The 22502-nt window shown below is 43.4% G+C and overlaps 1 protein-coding gene and 1 pseudogene across 2 annotated transcripts in view; one reads left to right on the top strand and one right to left on the bottom strand.

Annotated features, from left to right (window-relative positions):
• The window catches only part of LOC311113253 (potassium voltage-gated channel subfamily KQT member 5-like), a 182042-nt gene that overhangs the window by 68943 nt on the left and 90597 nt on the right, over nucleotides 1–22502 (bottom strand). The gene's annotated exons all lie outside the window — the stretch shown is intronic.
• The window catches only part of LOC311113332 (potassium voltage-gated channel subfamily KQT member 5-like), a 38143-nt pseudogene that overhangs the window by 1127 nt on the left and 14514 nt on the right, over nucleotides 1–22502 (top strand). The window contains exons 2-10 of the transcript in view: nucleotides 181–271; nucleotides 2699–2825; nucleotides 10058–10232; nucleotides 12603–12728; nucleotides 13694–13804; nucleotides 14046–14141; nucleotides 15279–15373; nucleotides 16816–16842; nucleotides 20297–20520. The product of the transcript in view is annotated as a potassium voltage-gated channel subfamily KQT member 5-like (transcript). The remainder of the gene's footprint in view (nucleotides 1–180; nucleotides 272–2698; nucleotides 2826–10057; nucleotides 10233–12602; nucleotides 12729–13693; nucleotides 13805–14045; nucleotides 14142–15278; nucleotides 15374–16815; nucleotides 16843–20296; nucleotides 20521–22502) is intronic.

Genomic DNA, 22502 nt, shown 5'->3' with positions numbered 1-22502 from the left:
GTATGGGAATGGGTCGGAAATTGCTTCTTGTCCAGTCCAGCGACGGTGCATGTTTCAAGCTAATCACGTTAGCATTAATAATATGATAAGGCATATCCTGACCGAACTGCCAGGGTCTTCTTCTGTTTCATATGGCTCTGGATAAATGTATTTATGATTTCTCTCTGTTTTGTCCTGTAGGTTCGTCCTGGTCTTTGGTTGCTTGGTCCTGTCTGTGTTCTCCACCATTCCAGCTCACCAGGACTTCTCTTCCGACTGTCTGTTGATCCTGGTGAGAAACTGGTTGAAACGTGGCATATGTTCTGACAGACACAGAAGCTGTGCATCAGCATGCCTGTCTGCAATGAGGGCAGCGATAGGTGACACTGTGGACACCAGGCAAATACAAAGCAGTAAAATGTATTGAGCTTTCAATCAAACTCCTCTTTGCACAACTAGATTTATATTAGTAATTAGGTAAGAGGATATGAATACATTCTGGTATGAGTAAGTCAATCTGATCAATTGGAATCACTTCTCTGTATTCCCATCATCTAGCAATTTGATAGTGAATAAAGCAGATTCAAATGGACTTAACTAAGTTAAGAACCCTACTGATGCAGAGCTCTCTCTTGCTACTTATGTGGTCCTTATAGGAAAAATCGATACAGGCCAAGGTTCACTCGATGTCTGTTAAAAAACTCCAGTCCATATTGAGTTTAGTAATTTGATCCGGGGCCCACATTGATTTCTTCTTCTACACTCTTAGAAAAACGGGTTCCAAAAGGGTTCTTCAGATGTCCCCAGAGAATAACCCTTTTTGGTTCCAGGTAGAACCCTTTTGGGTTCCATGTAGAACCGTCTGTAGAAAGGGTTCTACATGGAACCCAAAAGGGTTCTACCTGCAACCAAAAAGGGTTCTTCAAAGGGTTATCCTATGGGGGCAGCCAAAGAACCCTTTAAAGTTCTAGATAGCACTAATTTTTTCCTAAGAGTGTACTGTTATTGAAATGCTGCAAGCAGGTCACTATCCACTAACCGTACCCTGCGATGAGTCAGCACCATACTGATACAGCAGACTTGAGGGCAGCGTGAGAGAGTGAGGGAAAATGGTTGAGTTAAACATTCGCCCCTAAGGGTAATCAATTGATCATCATCATTGTCTCTGTATTGCCCCGTTGTTGATGTTGACTGTCATTTAAATTGTTGCTGAAATAAATGATATTTGAAGCATTATTGTTCAGCAACTGGGAAATAGACGAGTGAGAGATGAGTGTTAATTATATTGAGCTCAAATGTGAGTGGTGAACTGGAAGAAATGACCTCATAATGAACTCCTCTTACGGTAGTCAATTAGCATTGGTGGTAGGCGACCTTGGTTTGTTTATTGACTGATGGTCCCGCTGATGGTCCTATGGTCCCAGAGAGAGAGAGAGAGAGTGTGTGTGCGTGCGTGTGTTTGTGGGTGTGTGCGTGCGTGTGATTATGTCACCAGGGGTTCATGTGTGAGGGTGACATGTGAATGTTAAGTTAATTGCGTTCATTAACAAAGAGCAACAACTCCCATTCAGATAATCACAGATCGCATTCTAGGCCATGGGGTTGGATTCACAGCCACCCAGACCAGATTTCACAAACAGACCCTGACAAACAAACAACCGAAGACATCCTAGTATATTTGAAGATATAGAGGGTTTGTCATTGCTTTGGGGCAAGTACAGATAAGGCAACATCCAGTTGGTAGTATAGTGTAAAAATAAAATAAAAACATTTACCCATATTGTTTCCTTTGAGGCTCAATTCAATACGACTATGAATCCCTGAGGGAAATTAGGATTAGGAAGGTTAGTGTGATATGTCGTTTTTTGTAGTCTGGGTGGGCCAGTGACAGTCAATGCTTCGGTCCATCCGTCTGTGCTAGGCAAGGATCTCCATGTCAGATAGGAAGAGGGATATCCGCAGATTATCCGAGGAGAAGATTAATCCCTTTATCATAACTGGATTCATACTGGATGTCTCCACTCAATAACATAGCCTCTCCAAATTAAATCAGTGTCAACACGATTAGGCCACCTATTGACGATATAGACACTGGCAGAAATTAATTTGCTCCCAGTCGCTACTCCGAAAACTAGAGATTTGAAACAGCATTCATGCTCATAAAAAATCTCATTGCATCCATATGCCTCTTTTAGACCAGACTTGCTAGGAAATAGTCACTATGGACATTATCTTGGATTAGCATCAGCTGAATTTGAATCTTGATAGACTGGGAGCAAATGCTAGCTAGCTAATGTTGTGCTAATTGTGCTAATTTCAGTGAATGTAATGATCCAATTTGCTATGTGACTCAGTGTTGACATTTAGCATGCTAATATTGTATTATCATCTGTTAGGTTATCTCCCTGACACTGACTTCAAAGGTATGCCATTATATACAGTCTGCTTACAGGAAGTAGACAAATTAACCAATTTAAGTAATCATTCATTCAACATCATGAATCTGTTTCAATGTCAAGAAAAAGCATGCCACTTTAATATGTTATGATATGTTGGAAATTGGGTGATTAATAATTTCTAGTATGTTCAATACAATGATGGAACTGATATAAACAGTTAGACCTATCTACAAGTGTGACACCTATTTGTATATTTATAGCAATTGCTTAGTCATTGTGTATCACTTTCCCCTGACTTCCTTTTTTGTCACTTCCTGTAGGAGTTTGTGATGATCGTGGTGTTTGGGCTGGAGTACATCCTCAGGATCTGGTCGGCCGGCTGCTGCTGTCGCTACAGAGGATGGCAGGGTCGCCTCCGTTTCGCCCGGAAGCCGTTCTGTGTCATAGGTGAGCTATAGGCTAGATTAGTTATAAACACTTTATAAACCCTTTATAAATGTTTCTTCGAGGGATAAGAAAAGGTTTACAAACCTTCAGATGATGGTTCAATAATGAGAAGTGGTTTAAAGTGGTTTATTGTGAGCTCTGTGATAAATCCTTTTTTAGTTGACTTTTTCCTCTTTTATGACAATTTATGACAGTTACTTTATTTCCTAGTTGAAAGCGAAAAGTGAGTTTTCTGACTGCAAATCAATATGGCTATTAGCTAATTGCTGGAGTTTTACCATAGGAATGTGACTTCCGAGTTCAAAGAGACCCATGGGTAAAAGGATATGCAGTGAAATTGACCATAGGAACACACACATACACACACACACACAAACACACACACACACACAATAGACCATAGTCCTCTGGCTTGATGTTTTAGCTGTGGTATTTGAGGCTCTTGTGACTCCTAACAGGAGATGTAGGGTCGACTGACTATGTAAATAGGCCTCTCCATTAACCTGTCATCAATTCTTTCCAGTGTTTAGACATATTTATCTGCCCTTCTTAGATGGCCGCCGTACTTCAGGGAGGCCGAGTAGAGGCTTACCAGTCACGCTAAGTCATCAGAGCTAGCATCATCATGCTCTCTGAACTGGCTGAGAGAGAGAGAGAGAGAGAGAGAGAGAGATTCAGACAGATAGACAACAAACAACCATACACAGGCCAGAAACTGAACTAGATATTCTGAATAGAGACAGTTAAGGCTGAACTAGATACTCTGAATAGAGACAGTTAAGGCTGAACTAGATACTCTGAAAAGAGACGTTAAGGCTGGACTAGATACTCTGAATAGAGACGGTTGAAGCTGAACTAGATACTCTGAATAGAGACTGTTAAGGCTGAACTAGATACTCTGAATAGAGACGGTTAAGGCTGAACTAGATACTCTGAAAAGAGACGTTAAGGCTGGACTAGATACTCTGAATAGAGACGGTTAAGGCTGAACTAGATACTCTGAATAGAGACGGTTAAAGCTGAACTAGATACTCTGAATAGAGACGGTTAAGGCTGAACTAGATACTCTGAATAGAGTCGGTTAAGGCTGAACTAGATACTCTGAATAGAGACGGTTAAGGTTGAACTAGATACTCTGAATAGAGACGTTAAGGCTGAACTAGATACTCTGAATAGAGACGGTAAAGGCTGGACTAGATATTCTGAATAGAGACAGTTAAGGTTGAACTAGATACTCTAAATAGAGACGTTAAGGCTGAACTAGATACTCTGAATAGAGACAGTTAAGGCTGAACTAGGTACTCTGAATAGAGACGGTTAAGGCTGAACTAGGTACTCTGAATAGAGACGGTTAAGTCTGAACTAGATACTCTGAATAGAGACAGTTAAGGCTGTGTGTAATAAGCTGTTGGGTGTGTCCTCCTCTGGCCTCTACTCTTCTTCTTTCTCTTCATTATTTGTCAGTCTTAATCCTTCCTCCATGTCCTAAGCTGCTTACCCCTTTCCCCTCGTAGCCAAAACACAGGATACCTCTCCAATCATCCCTCTTCCAAAACATGTAGGGTCACTGACTAGACACAATCCCCCTCCAGCTTCCACTACTAATAGCCACTACTAATCAGTGGTGTAAAGTACTTAAGTAAAAATACTTTAAAGTACTACTTAAGTTGTTTTTTGGAGGATCTGTACTTTACTTTACTATTTATATTTTGGACAACTTTTACTGTTTCACTACATTCCTAAAGAAAATATTATTTTAAATCCATACATTTTCCCTGACAACCAAAAGTACTTGTTACATTTTGAATGCTTAGCAGGACTGGAAAATGGTCAAATTCAAGCACTTATCAAGAGAACACGTGGTCATCCCTACTGCCTCTGATCTGGTGGACTCACTAAACACAAATGCATCTTTTGTAAATAATGTCTGAGTGTTGGAGTGTGCCCCTAGCTATCCATAAAAAAAAAATTAAACAAGACAATGGTGCCGTCTGCTTTGGAATTTTAAATGATTTAGACTTTTACTTTTACTTTTGATACTTAAGTATATTTTAGCAATTCCATTTACTTTTGATACTTAAGTATATTTAAAACCAAATATTTTAGACTTTTACTCAAGTAGTATTTTAATGGCTGACTTTCACTTTTACTTGAGTAACTTTCTAGTAAGGTATCTATACTTTATAAGTATGACAATTGGGTACTTTTTCCACCACTGCTACTAATAAACCTATTTATACAAGTTAGACACTAGGAAGTATGGCCATCATTAATAACTTAAGCAGTGCTGTTACTTTATCATAATTTATTGTTTGTTTCTCTCTGTAAAATTCCTCCCTTGACCTGCTTATGTCAGCCATATTGTGTTGAATGATTGCTGGCCTATTACTGTCTGTATGAGGGCATGTGACATTGCCAATAACTCAATCTATAATATGTCAATTAATGACATAAGGCAAGCCTGGAGACAGATTATAATGAAAATCACCATGACAATTACTCTGAGCTGCTTGAGGAAGGTTTATCATTACTATTTTCCTCTCTCTCTTTCCTTCTGTTTTTCAATCTCTCTCCCTCTCTCTTTTTCTCTCCCTCTCTCTTTTTGTATTTTTTCACCTCCCTCCCTCCCTCCCTCCCTCCCTCCCTCCCTCCCTCCCTCCCTCCCTCCCTTCCTCTCTCTTTCTTTCTCTCTCTCTCTCTCTCTCTCTCTCTCTCTCTCTCTCTCTCTCTCTCTCTCTCTCTCTCTCTCTCTCTCTCTCTCTCTCTCTCTCTCTCTCTCTCTCTCTCGTCTCCCTCCCCCACCTCTACACCCTGATGAGTGCGTTGTAGTGTGCTTTGACTACTCTAGATGGGTCTATAAATTCTCTCCCATCTACAGTCAGTGGTAAGAGTATCCATAACTGTCAGCCCTATACACCCCAGTCATTACTGTCTGGGCCGATCCATTAGTCTCTGGAGAGCGGCGGTGTATCACTCAGTCACTCTCAACAACCCATCAATTATACGCGATGAGCCAATTCTGCCTTTAAGTGGTCCGAGCAGGTGATTTGTCCTGTGAAGTCATTTAAAGGAGATCTTTCAATGCAGATGTGGTCCCCAGAGACCAGAGGAATGGAAACAAACAGAACAGCTGACAAGCTGGATGAATAGCTCTCATTGGTAGGTTCAGTCAGTGGAGGGTTCCCAGCAGCCAAGAGGGTTGGCATACAGGAAGAATGTTTGTTGACGTACTTCCTGGACAATTGAGAATCTGTGGTATGACTTAAAGATTGCTGTACACCAGCAGAACCCATCCAACTTGAAGGAGCTGGAGCAGTTTTGCCTTGAAGAATGGGCAAAAATCCCAGTGGCTAGATGTGCCAAGCTTATAGAGACATACCCCAAGATACTTGCAGCTGTAATTGCTGCAAAAGGTCGCTCTACAAAGTATTGACTTTGGGGGGGTGGGTGAATAGTTATGCACGCTCAAGTTGTCTGTTTTTTTTGTCTTATTTCTTGTTTGTTTCACAATAAAAAATATTTTACATCTTCAAAGTGGTAGGCATGTTGTGTAAATCAAAATGATACAAACCCCCAAAAAATCAATTTTAATTCCAGGTTGTAAGGCAACAAAATAGGAAAAATGCCAAGGGGGGTGAATACTTTCGCAAGCCACTGTATGTGATAATTAATTTGTCAGTGAAAGGACTGGAGTTAGATTTGGTGTTTTGACCTCTTGGTGCCCTTACCACCCCCACATTTATGAATGAGAGAGTAACATCGTCCCCTCTCTGACCCATAGACCTGTGGGGAGCTGTTGTGACGCTATCAGGCAAGGACTCATATGCGACCCAGCCCAGAGCCCAGACAGACAGACAGACAGCCAGCCAGACAGACAGACAAGCACACACACACACACACACACACACACACACACACACACACACAGAGAACGTGTTGGCTGTATGCTGGCCAGGCAGTCCAGAGGCAGTTGGGCTGCTAACTGTTAACGTCATACCAAGAGCTGTCAACTCTCCAAGTCCCACATATGTGACTTTGACTGTCTGTCTGGAAGGACGAGGAGGAATGTGAACACACTGGCAACCACCAAGGATACACACACACACACACACAAAGGAACACACATACACACATCTGCCGCGATAGAATAGATAACTACAAATACATATTTTCAGAAATAGTAAATACTTTTAAACCTCATAGAGTCAGTTTCCCAGACCCAGATTAATCCTAGTCCTGGACTAGAAAGCCCTTTTAACGGGGAATCTATTAAACATGCTTCTTAGTCCAGTAGGTTTAATCTGGGTCTGGGAAACCGGCCCATAGTCTCACATCAACATAGTAACCGTAGTCTCACCCCAGACTGGTATCACTGGTGCAGCTGATTGGAGTCTGTGTTTTGGGCATGAATGGTGAGAGAGACTAGTGGGACCAAGGCTCAGAGGGTGAACCAGGACACACAGTACTGCTGTTAAAACTAGACCAGGCAGATGGAGACTCCAGATGTGAGAGTTCTGTCAGCACTCAGCAGCCACACACACACTCAGGCACGCACACACACACACACACACACACATACACACAAACTCACACTCTCACACACACACTCAGAAATTACACACTCAGACACACACACACAGGCACGTGCACACTTAAAGACATATACACATACACAAGCATGCGTGCACAGACACACCAACGTATACACATACAGACTCTCTCAGAATCTCTCTCTCCCTCAAATACACACATACACACACACAGAGAGACATCTCTCACTCACCTGCTTGTTAAAGAGGTCTTTTTTCCCACACCTTCAGCAGAGGCCAGTGCTTGGCCAGCAGTTTTATGTCCCAGCATGCCGTTTTTTGGGCCGTCTGAGTACGGTCTGTGTGTGTGGTTGGTTCATGTATTTTTCATGGTTCCACCGTCTCCCTCCTGCCATGGGTTAACTGGTTCATGATTTATAAGCCCTAGAGCGATCGGCCAAACCTTGGTCAGCGATTGTTTTTCAAGTCCGAGCGCTGAGTTCGCCGGAAGGACAGACAACCCCACAGCCTGATGGGACGACAAATTCTCACAATTCTCACAAAAAGAAAAATGCACTAATGGAGGAAACCAAGAAGGACAAAATAATATTTCTTCAGTTTCTGGTTTCACGTGATGGTGGAGCGTCTTTGAAATGGTAGATGGATTTGAAGTGAGGCGGTGGTGAAAAAGAAGGGTGGTAAAAGAAAGTACGAAAATATTATCTGTCTGTATTGGAGGAGAAGCCTGATGCCTCGGCTACGTCCCAAATGGTACCCTATTACCTACAAAGCCCACATGGCTCTGGTCAAAAGTAGTGCACTATGTAGGGAATATGGTCTCATTTGGTATGCAACCTCAGAGTTGTTTGTGTTCCTTGAGGGTTTGATGTTTTTCTTCCTGTGGTTGTGGTCTGTCTGAACTTTCCCTGTCCTCGCTTTGTGTGTGTGTGTGTGTGTGTGTGTGTGTGTGTGTGTGTGTGTGTGTGTGTGTGTGTGTGTGTGTGTGTGTGTCTGTGTGTGTGTGTGTGTTTCAAGTTTTTATTGTCACGTGCACAAATACAGTGAAATGCCTGTACATGTGTAAATGTGTGTGTGTGTGTGTGTGTGTGTGCTTGTTTGCCACTAACGATCTGGGATTAAAAGATCAGTATCAATCCAATCAAATTCCCCATACACAACAGTTGAAGGATGCTCCTGTAAACTGTCCTCCTTTAGACCAATACATTTACAGAATGTTTACAGGACATGTTTCCAAACATACACACTTGATATCTCAATCTCTTTTCATGCGTCAGTGGTGCATTATGTACACTGTACACACAGCACAGTGGATAAATAGCATGCCTTGCTATGATGTCCGTACCAGTCTGTGTTGGGGATGGATTGTGGATCTCGATCGATGCAGAAGCATGTATAGCTTTGTACGTGATTGTGTTGTGGACGCCTTTAGCAGAATGCCAGCACACACACACACACAGAGGGAGAATGTATCATTCATTCACTCATGTGGATGATCTGTTGTTGCTGTTGTTGTGATAATCGGTCACAGTAAGGGGTTACGGTTCATCTGTACATACAACATAATGATTTGTTTACAACGGCAAATGTTATTCCACCTCTATAGAATTTGCCCCCTCAAGGGTTGAAGTGGCTTTACGGATATTTTCAGGGTCAATTTGACCGATGTTAATAGTCAGGATTTGGTCAAGTTTGAATGACTCTTGCCTTTATCCTTCCAGTTCTCTGCTGCCAATGACTGGAACGAACTACAAAAATCTCTGAAGCTGGAGACTCTTATCTCCCTCACTAACTTTAAGCATCAGCTGTCAGAGCACCTTACCGATCACTGCACCTGTACACAGCCCATCTGAAATTAGCCCACCTAACTACCTCATCCCCTTATTGTTATTTATTTTGCTAATTTGCACCCCAGTATCTCTATTTGCACATCATCTCTTGCACATCTATCATTCCAGTGTTAATACTAAATTGTAATTATTTTGCACTATGGCCTATTTATTACCTTACCTCCATAACTTGCTACATTTGCACACACTGTATATATATTTTCTGTTGTATTTTTGACTTTATGTTTTGTATACCCCATATGTAACTCTGTGTTGTTGTTTTTTATCGCACTGCTTTGCTTTATCTTGGCCAGGTCGCAGTTGTAAATGAGAACTTGTTGTCAACTGGTTTACCTGGTTAAATAAAGGTGAAATAAATAAATAAATAAAATATCAATTTCACATAATTATTGTATATGGTAAATTTTTACAGGTTCACTGTTATGTTAGTGTCCAGTCCACACCAGTACTGTTATGTTAGTGTCCAGTCTAAACCAGTACTGTTATGTTAGTGTCCAGTCCACACCAGTGCTGTTATGTTAGTGTCCAGTCCACACCAGTACTGTTATGTTAGTGTCCAGTCCACACCAGTACTGTTATGTTAGTGTCCAGTCTAAACCAGTACTGTTATGTTAGTGTCCAGTCCACACCAGTACAGTTATGTTAGTGTCCAGTCTAACATAACATCTCTCTCTCTCTCTCTCTCTCTCTCTCTCTCTCTCTCTCTCTCTCTCTCTCTCTCTCTCTCTCTCTCTCTCTCTCTTTCTCTCTCTCTCTTCTCTCTCTCTCTCTTTCTCTCTCTCTCTCTCTCTCTCTCACCCCTGTCTCTGTCTCTCCCCTCCCCTCCCCCTCCCAGACATCATCGTACTGATAGCCTCCATAGCGGTGGTGTCGGCAGGAAGCCAGGGTAACATCTTCGCAACGTCCGCACTGCGTAGCCTCCGCTTCCTGCAGATCTGCGTATGGTGCGCATGGATCGGCGCGGGGGCACCTGGAAACTGCTGGGATCAGTGGTGTACGCACACAGCAAGGTGGGGCTGCCTGACACACAGTCACAGATCCACAGTCACAGATTTCACAGTCACAGATACTCAGTCACAGATACACAGTCACAGATACACAGTCACACACACCACAGTCACACACACACACACACACACATACAGTCACCACACACACACACACACACAGTCTCACAGACACACACACACAGTCACAGACACACAGTCACACACGCACGCACGCACACACACACAGACACACACACACACACCAAGTCACACACACAGTCACACACACACGCACACACACACACACACAGACACACAGTCACATACACACAGTCACACACACACGCACACACACAGACACACACACACACAGTCACACAAAAACACAGTCACAGACACACACACAATCACAAACACACGCACAAACACACACTCCCCAGACAGATATCCCCTCCAAACATTATTCCCTCTGGGGAGTAAGCATTATTAGTTTTTTGACCAGGATTATACCGTCTGGTCTGTTTGGCACACGATGTTACAATAGGAAGAGTAGGAGAGGCACTTCACCAGGCTTTTGGCAATAACACAATGATACCTCAGAGCTCATCCACTGTAGGGGAATTGTTTGTACTCTTTTAGGAGCTTGTGTGAGTCAGTATTGCATTTTGATCTTATAAATCATGTATAAAGTAGGTATTGATCCCACAGATACCCATGGTGTTCAAAACAAGTGGGTTACTGTGGTGGATAGAGAGAGAGGTGAGATGTAGAGAGTCTCTAGCTACCCCCCTGGCATACAATCTTGCCTCTTGCCTGCCGCACGTGTGTGTGTGTTATTGCGTTCCTTGAACTGCGGTCCTCTAAAATCTGTGTTATTATCCATATGGGATTAAGACTGGGGGTCCAGCCAGGTGAAACATATTCAGGTTAGAACCCCTAATCTAGCACACACAAACACACACAGCCAGGTGAAACATATTCAGGTTAGAGGCCTAATCCCATTGAGTCGTTCCTGGATGGTGCCACCTTGCATGGCGGAGAAGCCAGGTGACGCAAAATGCCACAGTGTCTGCCACCGAAGCTGGGAAATGTTTGGGTCGGTACAAGTCCTTACGTGGCCCTGCTGACATCCTGCGGGAGGCCTGGCTCAGTTTTCATATTATGTAATTCTCTCCTCTCTTCTCTCTCCTCTCTCCTCTCTCCACCTCCTCTCTCCTCTCTCTTCTCTCCTCTCTCCTCTCTCCACCTCCTCTCTTCTCTCTTCTCTCTCCTCTTTCCTCTCTCCACCTCCTCTCTCCTCTCTCTTCTCTCCTCTCTCCACCTCCTCTCTCCTCTCTCCTCTCTTCTCTCTCTCTCTCCTCTCTCCTCTCTCCACCTCCTCTCTCCCTCTCTCTCCTCTCCTCTCTCCTCTCTCCTCTCTCTTCTCCTCCTCTCTCCTCTCTTATCTCTCCTCTCTCCCCTCTCCTCTCCCCTCTCCTCTCTCCTCTCTTCTCTCCTCTCTTCTCACCTCTCTTCTCTCTCCTCTCTCCTCTCTTCTCTCTCCTCGCTCCTCTCTCCTTTCTCCTTTCTCCACCCTCCTCTCTTCTCTCCTCCCTTCTCTTCTCTCCTCTCTCCTGTCTCCACCTCCTCTCTCCTCTCTCTTCTCTCCTCTCTCCTCTCTCCTCTCTCCACTCCTCTCTCCTCTCTCCTCTCTCCTCTCTCCTCTCTTCTCTCTTCTCTCTCTTCTCTCCTCTCCCCACCTCCTCTCTCCTCTCTATTCTCTCCTCTCTCCACCTCCTCTCTCCTCTCTCCTCTCTTCTCTCTTCTCTCTCCTCTTTCCTCTCTCCACCTCCTCTCTCCTCTCTCTTCTCTCCTCTCTCCTCTCTCCACCTCCTCTCTTATCTCTCCTCTCTCCCCTCTCCTCTCTCCTCTCTTCTCTCCTCTCTTCTCACCTCTCTTCTCTCTCCTCTCTCCTCTCTCCTCTCTTCTCTCTCCTCGCTCCTCTCTCCTTTCTCCACCCTCCTCTCTTCTCTCCTCCCTTCTCTTCTCTCTTCTCTCCTCTCTCCTATCTCCACCTCCTCTCTTCTCTCTCCTCTCTCCTCTCTCCTCTCTCCACCTCCTCTCTTCCTCTCTCCTCTCTCCTCTCTCCTCTCTCTCTCTCTTCTCTCTTCTCTCTCCTCTCCTCTCCTCTCCTCTCCTCTCCTCTCCTCTCCTCTCCTCTCCTCTCCTCTCCTCTCCTCTCCTCTCCTCTCCTCTCCTCTCCTCTCCTCTCCTCTCCTCTTCTCTCCTCTCCTCTCCTCCTTCCTCTCTTCTCTTCTCTTCTCTCCTCTCTCCTTCTCGGGAGACGTCTTCTCTGACGTCATGGCGTCAGTTAATGGGAATCCTAATAAAATTAAAATGATCTTCCTGTAGGAGCTGGTGACGGCCTGGTACATTGGCTTCCTGGTCCTGATCTTCTCCTCCTTTCTGGTCTACCTTGTGGAGAACAAGTTCAACAGCGAGTTTGCCACCTATGCTGATGCCCTATGGTGGGGAACGGTGAGTAAAGTTACAGATACTCCCCTGTCTACCCTCATAATGGGAGAGTCCACAGTGGACAGTGGATGATGTTGGACTGGTCCATGTTTGCCAGTTTGGGGGTCCTTTTTTCTATGACTGTTTTCAAACACTATTAACATTGTTTTTTTAATGTTCTATTAATTGAATGTTGCATATTTCTACTCAGCGGCACAGTCTGTCCCTGATTTGGTTTCTGGGCAACAAGGAAATTAAGCTCTTATTCAAATAGTATTTACCTCCAAAATGTTCAGTATTATTATTTTCACGTTATTTCGCCACCCAAAGGAGAAGCCAGCAAAAAGTGCTTTCATTCTTTGCCAGGCACTTTTCTTTCTATGTCCGTCCTGTTTTGCTGCACGTAAGCTTTGATTAAAAACCTTCTTCTTCGTAATATACATTAGCCCCAGCACCATTAGCCACCATTTTCATACTGCCTCCAAAATTCATAATGACACAAAATGGCCACGGCCTTCTTTGTCATGAACGGCAGCCCAGCACGGCAGAATGGGTGGAAAACCCAGAGAGTCACTAAATCAATAGGGAATTATCTCCTGTCCTTTTCAGTCAATTAGATAGCAGTAAGAGAGAGAGAGAGAGAGAGAGAGAGAGAGAGAGAGAGAGAGAGAGAGAGAAAAGGCAGATTTAACTAGAGCTATATAATAAGCCAATGAAGGGATATAAATGTCAAAGAGCAGAGATACATTATCATCACACATACAATACTTTTTCTAGTGAATGAACCCCCAAATAAGCAACGCATTACCAGTAAATAGTGTAAATTGCAGCCATTTTGTTCAATTTCTTTAACAATTTCAATACCCTCACAAATGTACATTGATGGTATTTAATTTGGTGGCTTCGCTCCATATACTATAATTGAGGATCTATCATAGATAATAGTGGAGTCTTTCTCAAGATATAATTGTGTTTGTGTGTGTTCTCAGATCACCTTGACAACCATTGGTTACGGGGACAAGACCCCAAAGACATGGACCGGCCGCATGCTCTCGGCTGGCTTTGCACTATTGGGTATCTCTTTCTTTGCCCTGCCAGCGGTGAGTACATACTGTGCTGTTCACACACACATACACACACACAAATTGGCGAATACATGCACACACACTACTTACATGATTTTATCCATTCAGTTACTCTACTAGACAGCTACCTCCCCAATCTGACTTCATGTTCACATGTTGTTCACAGTCACAAATGAGGCATTGACCCAAAATGGCGGACAAAAGAGCGCTTTTACATCTTCTCACCTGATTCCAATGTCCTCCTGTGTCTTCCCAGGGTATACTGGGCTCAGGCTTTGCCCTGAAGGTCCAGGAGCAGCACAGACAGAAGCACTTTGAGAAGAGGAGGAACCCAGCCGCTTGTCTCATCCAGGTAAAGACAAATTGTTGTATCTATCTCACACAGGGTACCTTCCAAATGGCACCCTATTCCCTATATAGTGCACTACTTGTGAACCAAGCCCTATGGGCCCTGGTCAAAAATAGCGTACTATGAAGGAAATAGGGTGCCATTTGGGACACAGCCTCACTTCAATACTGCTATTGGGACTATTGTCACTTTAATGGTATTGTCAATTGAAATTGCCCTTGGGATATGAATACATCATTATAGATGTTTGTGCCAGAGATAAATACTCATTGTCAAACCCTCAAGATGTCACTTTATACACGTTGATTGCTGTCATTATTGAGTGATTGTTTCTCATTGATTGAATCTATAGTTTACCTTACTGTTGGGAATGTGTAGTTTGGTGACGTTGAAACTAAAAGTCATTTTGTTGTTATCCAGTCTCTATTTTCCCCCTCACAAACCCTCCAAACATGCCCAGGAACCAGCATGTAGGGTGACCTCCTCTAACCCCGGGTCCTCCATTGCTTCCAAGCTAGGTTCTGTCCGTTCTCCCCAATTCCTAACACTCTACCCACAAGAGTGGCAGCCAAGCTTTAGCTGTTAGCTATCCTTCCCTCTTCCCTGCATCTCTCTTGTCTTCCTCTTTTCTTTCCTGTTTGTGACCTCACCTTGTGGTTTCCTTTGTGTATCCCTCTATCCCTCACTTCCTGTCCTGCCTTCCTCCTCCTCTACCTTCTCCTCTTCTCCTCCTTACCCTCCTCCCCCGCTATCTTCTTCTTCCTCCCCTTCCCCTCTCCTCCTCACCATCCTCCCACTGCACCAGGCTGCGTGGCGCTACTACTCCACCGACTGCTCTACCAGGCCGTATCTAGGCGCCACGTGGCGTTACCACGTGAGCCTCCTGCCCTCCCAGCCCCACAGGCATGTACTGTACCCCCATCGTGCCTGGCCTCCGAACTCGGCCCAGCCACAGAACGTGTCACTCACGCGTGACCTTTGACCCGTGATTGTTTGGTTGTGTTTTTCTTATCACTAATCAGAGGTTTTTTCTTTTTTTGTATCCGTCCTCCACTGTTTGTCCTATCTGTCTTTGTCTCGTTTTCTCTCTGTTGTCTCTTTGTTCTTATCCTCCTGGTTTTCTGTGTATTCTGCATGCAGTGTGTTTGGCGTAGTTATGCGGCTGATGAGAACTCGGTTTCCATTGCTACCTGGAAGCCTCATTTGAAGGCGTTGCATACCTGCAGCCCTACAAAGTAGGTACAACGTTGGCAGCTGGTGTCTGAGTTTGGTGTCTGTGCCCCTGTTAAGCAATCTTTTCCCTTATTGTTTCCCCAATTAAGTATTTCTGTTACCTTTCCTCTTCTTTTCTAGCCTGGTCCCAGATCTGTTTGGCACGTTTGGTGTGACAATGGCCATAGGTGTTGGCAAGACAGCACAAACTGATCTGGGACCAGGCTACTTCTTTTCTACTTCTTTTTAACTTTTTTCTATTTTAGTTATGTACTTCCTTCTTTTCTGTGAATGAATACATTTATATTTGTATAATTTGTCTTCTGTTATTATAAGTAAATGGTTCACAGCCATCAAAATACCAATATTATCCAGGTTCCTTTTCATCCAAACTGTAGTGCCAAGAACTCAATAAATAATACTAAAAACCAATAGTGTAGACAATACCCCATTACACCTCTATCCAGCTAACACAACAGGCATTCAAATCATATCTCCCAGTATATGCTCAAACCATCAGTCTAACAGTTTAAGGTAGCATTCCAAGTGACACCCCATTCCCTCTGTAGTGCACTACTTTTGATCAGGCCCTAGTCAAAAGTAGTGCACTACATAGGGAATAGGGTACCATTTAGAACCTACATAACACAGTTAGCTAAGCTCTAGATTCACTGAAGACTTGAGATTGTCTGTACCTCACTTTCAACTGAGGCAGTGAATTTAGCAATCATCCTACATGGCCCATCCATTTATGACGGTAATCAGTGTCTAAATGATCCAATCAGGCTTTATTGAATGTGTAGCCACTTCTCCGTCTCTCGTCTCATTGGATTGCCACTGTGCTGGAATAGCCTTGTGTGATTGGGAGATATGGAGTGCCTGTATTGGTATTATCTGCCAATAGTGTTTCAAGACTAGTAAATATGCAGATGGAATGCTGTGGAGCCTGGAAATATTGGAGATCCATCTGCTAAATGCTTCACTGACAGATAGACAACATGCATACAGTACCAGTCAAAAGTTTGGACACACCTACTCATTCAAGGGTTGTTCTTTATTTTTACTATTTTCTACATTGTAGAATAATGTAGGTGTGTCCAAACTTTTGACTGGTACTGTACATACACACACACACACACACACACACACACACACACACACACAAACACACTGCTGACACACACCTGTCTACACACTGCTAGCTTTCTGAGTTTGCCTGAATAGTTATACTGCATTGAAATGCATTGTGCTTGCCGACGTAGTCTTGAGTCTTGATTCTGTTTAGTCTGGTGAGATACTTGTGATTTGCTCATGTGCACAATGCAATGCTGCCTCAAATACTCAGCTTCTCTTTTGATGACAACCCCTCAAATTCATCTTGCTACTCGTTTGTGCGGTATAAAATGTTTGCAATGAATATTTCCTCACTCTCTACCCTCTCCCCTCTCTCACTTCTCAACTGAAGGAAGGACCAGGGTGAATCGTCCACAAGGTTTGTACCTCCTACTTGTACTGTTTATCTATTTTCTGCACAGATCCAAATGCAGCACAACTACCGGTGTAAGTCTGAACCCTGTGTGTTGGGGATAATGTCTTCCATACTCCCTGTATGGAATATACTGATTGCAAGATGCTCTGGATAAGATTGTCTGCTCTGCTAAAGGACCAAAATGTAAATGTCAATGCTTTTAGCCACTATTCAGAACTGTGTGTGTCCCAAATGGCTCTCTCTATCCATAGGACATTAATCAAAAGTAGTGCATTATATAGGGAGGAGGGTGTCATTTGGGACATAGACTCTGCGTTTTCACCATTAGATTTACTGTGTATTGCTGCTGAAAGTGCCAATATGCAGTCGGTGACCTATTGTAGAGAAAGGTAGCTAGTTATGAAGCGTTGGCCCTAGCTCTTAACTTAATGGATCCATTTATAGAAACAGTCACAAGTTCATTACTTAGTCAGTATCTACCTCTCCCCCTCTTTCTTTAGTGTTTATCTATCTTTCTTTCTCTCCTTTTATTATTCCTGTCTCTTTATTCCTCCCACTCCCCTATTCTCTCTCAGCTCTTGTCCTTTCATTCTCTCTCTCTCTCACTCTTTCTTTCTTTCTTTCTTTCTTTCTTTCTTTCTTTCTTTCTTTCTTTCTTTCTTTCTTTCTTTCTTTCTTTCTTTCTTTCTTTCTTTCTTTCTTTCTTTCTTTCTTTCTTTCTTTCTTTCTTTCTTTCTTTCTTTCTTTCTTTCTCTCCTCCCTTTCTCTCACTACATCTCTCCATACCTGAGGTGTTCTTCAGGAAGGAAATGATTGCAGTGGGGTGTCTCTCTCTCTGTGTCTCTCTCTGTCTCTCTCTCTCTAAAATGAGAAATAATTGTGTTTATTGCAGTCGTGTGTTGTGTGTATTTCAGTATAACAGGATTTGAGTGACACGGACACTAAATTACAGAGGAAAGATAGAGGAGGGAGAGAAAACACTCTGTCTTTCTCTCTCTCCGTCTCTCGCTCTCTCTCTGTGGGCGCTAGGAGTGATGTAATATGTTGTCTTAGCTGTCGTTACACAACAGTAGGGAAAGCAGAATGCGTGTGTCTTTAAAGTGAAAAACAGAATTAAAAACCTGAGGGCCACTAAAACCTTTGTTTGTGTCGATAATGTAGTTATCTTTTAGCTGAGATTTCCAAACTAAGTGTAAAGTGTCAACAGAATACCAGATAAAAGAAAACCTTTCATTGTTGCCTAGAGTTGAGAGGGTGAGGACAGAATCCATCCCACGCAAACCCGAACACTTGAAAAGCATGTCGGTAGCAAGGGAGAGACAGAGAGAGGGAGAGAGAGAGAGGGAGAGAGAATGAGAGAGAGAACAAAGCTCCAGCATCCTCCACCTATTGAATTCAATTCACAACCCCTCTCATGGTCAAGGGCTCCACCTCAAACCTGCAGGAGAAAAATAAATAAATAAAAATCCATTTTTGAGTGTCATTGAACCAAGTGCAAATGGCCCTGAAAGCCTCTGGTGTCCAACAGGGTGTCTGTTCTAAAAGTTTACCGTCCTCCACACATATGACTCAGCGCCCATCTCTCTCTCTCTCTCTCTTTATCTCTCTCTCTCTCTCCTTCCCTCTCCCTCTCTCTCTCTCCCTCTCTGTTCCTCTCTCTCTCTCCCAGCGGAATTATTATGGTTAAATGAGAGACACGGACAGTGGGGCTGAATTATCAAATGATAGGCTTTTTAAAAACGATGTCATACCTAGGCTCTTCATTTTCTCACTCTAAATGTCAGCAAGTGGTTGACAAAGTACAGAGGTTCTACAGTATCTCTGGTCACGCTTTAGTTTAGTGTGATTGAAGCCTAGTGATCATGTTGAGCTTATAAAGCCTTCATGTACATGACATATATGACTATTTCACCTGTCATAAGCTATATTTACATCCATAAACTATACTGTACATAAACATTAATACACTTAGTTTAAGGTGGTGATTGTATAGATTAGATTATAAAAAACATTCATATGTAGACATAAAGGCATATGACATCTTTACATAAGTATACATAGACATTCATAGAAGCTACATTGGCATTCATAACCTATACAAAGACGTTCACATATATTATAAACACATATATTTGCTTACCTAATCTCTTTCCTCTGGTTTGTAGTAAGGTTCTCAGTAGTAAGCAGAAGCTACTGAGGAGGTGTACCCTACGGAATCATACTAGGTACACAGCATCCCCCCTTGCCCGCTCGGACTACTTTGGGAATGACAACAAATGTATTCATGATGCATGGATTCGATATCCGAGAAAGTTGGGGGTTCTCAAAATGGCCGCCTATAGGTTCTGGGAGTTCTCTGAGTATCTGAGTTACCTTTGCAACAATGTTGAGCTGCTTTTGGACAGCGCCTGAAACTGCTGCCTGTTGTCTTATGATTTTAACCACTTCTCCTACTGTACAATAACTCTTATTACTCCTATTACTGACTGTAGAGCTATTTGGTAAGGTCTTAAAAACAGATCCACTGAACAGATATGCTGTCTAACTGGTTGATTGTGATATTTTACTATCAACTTCAATAATTCTGGAGGTTTTATCAACTCCTCTTGCCTCTTACCTCAACTCCTGTCATTCACACCATTCACACTCATATCACCAAAACAGTCACGGTTAGATTGAGTATAGCTTCCTACCCCTTGCCTGCTGCCTGTCCTATGCACGGCCCCTCCACTGCCCCTGCATGTTGTCACTCGGAAACCCTGTACAAAGCATTGTCCATACTCTGACCTCAGCACTCCACCCTGCACCTCACCATCTCAGCAGTCCCTCCTTGGATATTACACCCCATGAATAGTTAATCACATAGTTTCATGAAATCATCACTTCACCCTATTCCCCTGGTGTTCTTGATTATCCATGATACAAGACCCTCCCCTGCACAAACTCCTATGGTACCTCTTCTATGGTAGCTCCTCCAATGGTGACTCTGCCAGTCAGAGAGACAGGGATTGGCCAGCTGAGGTCACATATTTAGGAGCGAGCTGAGTGCAAAACAATCATAATTACATACTAACAGTAGGGTACCTACTGAAGCATTTTGCCTGTTATGCGCTTGCATTTTGGATAATAGGCTGCAATGCATGCTGGTCTTTGAATATGCCCATCAATCTAACCTCATTTAAATGCCTTGCTCTCCAGTGAAGCAACCAAGGATTGGGTAAACGAATTAACAAAGTCATGAAATGGTGAAAGGCTCCTGTAAAAAGTTTCCAATCAATTGCATTTTGTTTTAATTGTTCCCGACAACCAACCTGCTATGCTTGATCTTGATATGTGTGTATATCTTTGTTCCACTCACACCATTTCTCTCCATCCCTCCATCCCTCCATCTCTCCATCCCTCCATTCCTCCATCCCTCCATCCCTCCATCCCTCCATCGATCCATTCCCCATGACAGCCAGAAGCTGAGTTTCAAAGACCGGGTCCGGATGGCGAGCCCCAGGGGGCAGAGTATCAAGAGCCGGCAGACGTCAATGAGCGACCGGCGGTCCCCAGGGACTGAGGCTGGGGGTACGGAGGGCACCAGCCCTGCCAAAGTCCAGAAGAGCTGGAGCTTCAATGACCGCACCCGCTTCAGACCCTCCCTCCGCCTCAAGAGCCAATCACGCTCCACTGCCGATGGTGAGAGGAACTAATTAATTGTCATGATTGGTCAATTGTTGGATTTGGCCACTTAGTATAAGAGATGGGTTGATTGGTATCATTTTGTGGTTGGTGTTCATGGTAGACTGGTGAGAATTTTCTGCTAGGAAGTTTGTGGTGATTCATTGTAAATCTCCCTAAAACACTAATAGAAAAGTTGGATGCAATGTCATTTTTCCTTTGCCTTTATAACAAAATGGTGATCTTGCCCTGATGCTTTCTACACCTGTTATCATCCTCAGAATTATATCCCACTAATGATATCTTTAGATATACTCAGCTTATCCTTAGATCACTGGTGAGCTACATCAAATGAAAACCACACTATTAATGTCATGCTAGCTTTAACTCCCTTTCCCTATGTTCTCTGGCTGGGTGCTGTGTGCTAGCCTATAAAGGATTACTCCTAGACCACTGGTCTTATGGGCAGACCAGACCAGAGCTGGCACAGACCATAGAACCAGCCATAGAGCCAGCTAGGCCCAGCGGGACGAATGATAATGCCTGTTTGCGGTGCCCTGGTTTGGGCTAGTTGGGCTGGATGGCCTGGCTTGGTTATGGCTGGAGCTCTGGACCGTACTCTGGATGGTGGGAAGCGAGCGGGTATGCTGTAGTTTAGCAGCCTTAAGGGGCTAGCAGAGGCTGCAGTGCTACTCTATCCAGTCTAGCCAGCTGGCTGAGGGAAGGCAGAGTAACAGCCACCGTGACCAGGTAGCTAGGTCAAACGGAACACCAGCTAAATTCTAGAATGAAGTAGGTCTACACAATAGTGGACTATAATAACACTATTACCAGCACATTATGGTGAGGATGGATAGAAATGGAATGGGTGATTTATCCAGCTGCATCTGGTGTAAGAGACATTTTGGAAAAGGTAATGACTAATGACTGAACTCTATATGGGTGATTTATCCAGCAGAGTCTTGTGGAAGAGACGTTTTGGAAAAAGTGATGACTAATGACTATGCTGTATATGACACTTACCTTACACAACCATACAATAATCATGTTGTATATGGTAAATCTACTGTTGCATATACAATATGCCAGATGGATTAAATGGCTTTGCCAAGAACCACCTACACTACATTCTGAATTAATGAGAACAGATATTGATGCTGGCTGACACACACACACACACACACACACACACACACACACACACACACACACACACACCAATCCTCCAAATGCTTGTGGTGGCTTGCCTTGTAACATTACAAATAGCATTAACCTGGGGTCATAGAAAACCTTTTATTGGTCAGGGGGGAAAATGGTTTGATATGCACTCCGCCACTTCTAAACCCCGCCCCGGCTTTGCTGTGCTTTATGTCGTAACTCAGGCCACTCATAAACAGCAGGTCTTTGTGATAAATATTTCCCATTAGCAATATACCTACTGAGGCCAGGCAGCTCTCAGCCTCGCACTCTTCTGCTATACTGTGGACTCACTTTTGTGAAAACAATAGTTATTCTATTTTTTTTTCTCTCTCTCTCTCTCACTCTCTCTCTGTATCTCTCTCTGTCTCCAGTAGCTGTGCGTGGGTAAAATCCCTGAGGAAGCCAAGCCAAGCCAGTAAAAAAATCCATATTACAACCAGTGTTGTGATAATTGCGTTGTTTGCTCTATAACTCATTCGTTCATACGCCACCGTGATATACAATAAGGCCGAGACAACAAAAGACAACAGTCACACAGTGGTGGAATAAATTCAACTACACATACGTTTGTTTCATCACAAAACCGGAGAGCATCATCTGTCCGGTGAAGTCCACAAAGCAAATATTGCATGTAATAAACAGTTATATGACCTTCAACCAGTGGTGTAAAGTACCTAAGTAAAAATACTTTAAAGTACTACTTAAGTAATTTTGGGGGGTATCTGTACTTTACTTGACTATTTATGTTTTTGACAACTTACATTTGACATTTTAGTCATTTAGCAGACGCTCTTATCCAG

The sequence above is a fragment of the Coregonus lavaretus genome (assembly GCF_964263955.1).
Source record: "Coregonus lavaretus genome assembly, chromosome: 40".
Lineage (NCBI taxonomy): Eukaryota > Metazoa > Chordata > Actinopteri > Salmoniformes > Salmonidae > Coregonus > Coregonus lavaretus.
The sequence above is the reverse complement of the archived record's forward strand: the minus strand, read 5'-3'. Positions and strand labels throughout refer to the sequence as shown.